Source organism: Curcuma longa, chromosome 14, assembly GCF_044706935.1.
Source record: "Curcuma longa cultivar G26 ecotype Majalengka, Jawa Barat chromosome 14, ITB_CL_G26_1.1, whole genome shotgun sequence".
In the NCBI taxonomy this organism is placed as follows: domain Eukaryota; kingdom Viridiplantae; phylum Streptophyta; class Magnoliopsida; order Zingiberales; family Zingiberaceae; genus Curcuma; species Curcuma longa.
The window spans coordinates 2,783,540-2,786,951 of NC_133874.1; the positions used below are offsets into that span (position 1 = coordinate 2,783,540).

General features: G+C 39.2%; 1 long non-coding RNA gene across 3 annotated transcripts; it reads left to right on the forward strand.

Moving 5' to 3' along the window:
- Positions 1 to 1,016: 1,016 nt before the first annotated feature.
- LOC141845500 (uncharacterized) lies at positions 1,017 to 2,913 on the forward strand. 3 transcript variants are annotated; one of them, XR_012603245.1, is made up of 5 exons: positions 1,017 to 1,812; positions 1,906 to 2,117; positions 2,242 to 2,332; positions 2,409 to 2,438; positions 2,533 to 2,913. It is a non-coding gene; the product is annotated as an uncharacterized LOC141845500 (long non-coding RNA). The 3 variants fall into 3 exon arrangements; XR_012603246.1 differs by having other exon boundaries at positions 1,019 to 1,990; positions 2,071 to 2,117; XR_012603244.1 differs by having other exon boundaries at positions 1,021 to 2,117.
- Positions 2,914 to 3,412: the final 499 nt, after the last annotated feature.

The following is a 3,412-nucleotide window of genomic DNA, read 5'->3' on the forward strand; positions in this document are numbered from 1 at the left end:
AAACCGATGTCTTTGAGACATCGGTTAGAACCTACGACAACGATTTTTGGAGGCTACAACAACGATTTTAAAAACCGATGTCTATGTGCGCTTTCAACAACGGTTTTTAAAGACTACGACAACGGTTTAAAAACCGTTGTCTATTTGCGCTTTCAACAACGGTTTTGGAAGCTATAACAACATTTTAAAACCGATGTCTATTTGCGCTTTCAACAACGGTTTTGGAAGCTATAACAACAATTTAAAACCGTTGTATATTTTCGTTGTCTTTGAGAGGTTGATTGGAGACTACGACAACAGTTTTTTGAGGATACAACAACGGTTTTAAACCGTTGTCTATGTGCGCTTTCAACAACGGTTTTTGAAGACTATAACAACATTTTAAAACCGATGTCTATTTGCGCTTTCAACAACGGTTTTGGAAGCTATAACAACAATTTAAAACCGTTGTATATTTTCGTTGTCTTTGAGAGGTTGATTGGAGACTACGACAACAGTTTTTTGAGGATACAACAACGGTTTTAAACCGTTGTCTATGTGCGCTTTCAACAACGGTTTTTGAAGACTACGACAACGGTTTGAAAACCGTTGTCTATTTGCGCTTTCAACAACGGTTTTGGAAGCTATAACAACATTTTAAAACCGATGTCTATTTGCGCTTTCAACAACAGTTTTGGAAGCTATAACAATAATTTAAAACCGTTGTATATTTTCGTTTTTTCTTTCCCTCTCTCCCTCCAAATATATCTTCCACTACGCGCTTCCAAAATCAAATTTGGATCGGATTCACTATAATATTTGGTTCAACTATTATAATAGTTTAAAAAAAACTTATTTCTTTTCCCATCCGCCCAATTCCTTTAAAAGCCGGTCCAAAATCTCAATAAAACCGGTTCACTCTCAAATCCGGTTCAATTGCAAATTCCCCCGGTTCAATCACATGGGTTAAAAGGGTTCGGCGGTTCACAGAGGAAGGGGAGCTCGCGCGATTAGGTTTTCTTCATCTTCTCCCGATTTTCTTCTCCTCTCTCGCGACGGCGTCTTCGAGCTCCCGCCGTCGCGAGCTTCCATTCCACTCCGTCCTTCCTTCGCCCATCCACAGCGCTCCTCCGTTCCTCCACTCCGTTTCCTTCCTTCAGCCCGATCAGCTTTGAGCGGTGGCCGGCGACAACCGTCCCTTCGCATCCACAGAAGTAGCGTGCGGCGGCCGAGTTTCTGGCGGCGATTTGTAGCAGAGAAGCGGCTGATTCACTGGCGGCGATTTGTAGCAGTGGATTTCCGCGCGCCTTCAACCTTCCGCCACCACCGGAGAAGACCAGGTAAGGGTGTGTATTTCCTTGCTTCTGACTTCACTGGCGGCGATTTGTAGCAGGGAAACAGGACAAGGTTTGCTCCTCCGACGCTGCCATCTTCTCCGTTCGTGTCTCGCTGTGAGCGCAGCGGCGAGATCCGCCTCCTCCACCTTCATCTTCACTGACGCTGGTTCCTCTGTTCTGATCTGGTCTGGGAGTCATCATCCTTCCGCCTCTTTCCCCCTATTTCTTCTTCCTTCCTTCTGTTGGTACCGGTGCCAATTGAAAGGGAAGTTATTAACCCTAACCCTAGATTTAGCTGTTTTCCTTCTATTACGCACCCTCTGTTCACCACTTCAATTGGCTTAACAGTTATTTGTGTTCATCAGCTAATATGTATGTGAATTAATAAAGGAAGAAGGCCCCTTTAAACCAGCAGTCCAATCTATTAGAGCTTCCCAGGTATAATTACTTTCAGATGCAAATCTGAAAGAGTTCGAGCTTATAGCATGGATAAAAGGTATTATGGTTTGGTTTAGATTACTTTTCAGGTATCATGTTAGCTAGACCATTTTTCATCTTGATAACATGTCTCTTGCCTTTGATTCTTCAGCTACATTCACTTTGTTCATGAATCTGTTACCATAGTGATTGACTTAGCAATTCTATACTATAAAATACTACCTAGGTTTTGGAAGGTAAAGTAGTAGCCTTTTTTTTGTTTTATGCTTAACATTTTCTTATTCTTATTTCCTTGGTATTATATATTTCACAACAGATACAAAGAGAGAGGACACAGATGTTGCAGGAGACATGAGGAAGAAGGTATTTGTGCAGTAAATTTCCATTCTTGCTTGTCCTTATCTCCAAAGATATCCCACAGCTAATATCTTTATACCTTATCACATTCATGGCAATGCTCGTTATATTTGGCTTCTGAATATTACAGTGTTGACCCAGTTTTCTGACTCCCAGATAAGAAAACTGGATGAGAGATTAGTTGGTAATAGAGTTCAAGTATGGTGGCCAGATGATCAGCTGTGAGTTTTTATATATATGTATATATTTTAGTTAGAAATTGTTAAAAAATTTATTTTCCATTTGTTTGATCCTCAGGTTTTACACTGGCACGATATGAAACATAAGGTGTTGAGCACTTTGAATTGTGAATCCTCAATGAGTTTGCTGCTTTTTCTTCTGCTTTGTTTGTTAACATACTAAATTTTGCTTTATTTTTCAGGTTTTATATGATGATGGGGACGTGGAGATACTTTGATGTTTGCCAGTGAGATAAGAACATCTCCAACGTGTGATTTTACTGTAATACACATCAAAATGCATTTGGTGCTTTCTTTGTGAAGCTCAGCTTTATGGGCCTGAGGAAGCTCGGAAAAGGTTCACTGTAGTTACAGAGGCTGGAGCAAAAGCTGAAAGCTCTTTCGATTTCGAAGCCAAACATTTCCCTACACCTCTAGATGGAGATTTTGTTTACTTTTCCCTTTTGGATTTGTATCTGTAGAAGTACTTTTCCCTTTTGGATTTGTATATGTAGAAGTTGCAAGAAGAATAATTTTTGTTAGTTACTTTTGATTATTTGTAAATATTGAGGTGATTAAATATAACGGTGCTTTTGTATTTGTGATTTGTTTGATGAATTTATAATATTATGATAATTTTGTCATCTTGTCGATCATAATTTACAAACAACATAAAAAAAATATTTAATGACATCGGTTTGGAAGCGTTGTCGTTAAGTGATTTACATCGGTCGAAAATCGTTGTTAAAATTGACGTTAAACATATATTACATCGGTTTTACACCGTTGTAAAATCGATGTCGTTGAATGATATTACATCGGTCGAAAATCGTTGTTAAATTGATGTTAAACATATATTACATCGGTTTTACACCGTTGCAAGTTCCGATGTCGTTGTGATACATATATTACATCGGTTGTACACCGTTGCGAAACCGATGTCGTTGAGTGATATTACATCGGTTTTACATCGGTTACAAACCGATGTCGTTGAGTTGTATTACATCGGTTACAAACCGATGTCTAAAATGTCAGACCTTTTACAACGCCTTCATAGACATCAGTCGATTTTCTCATAGACAT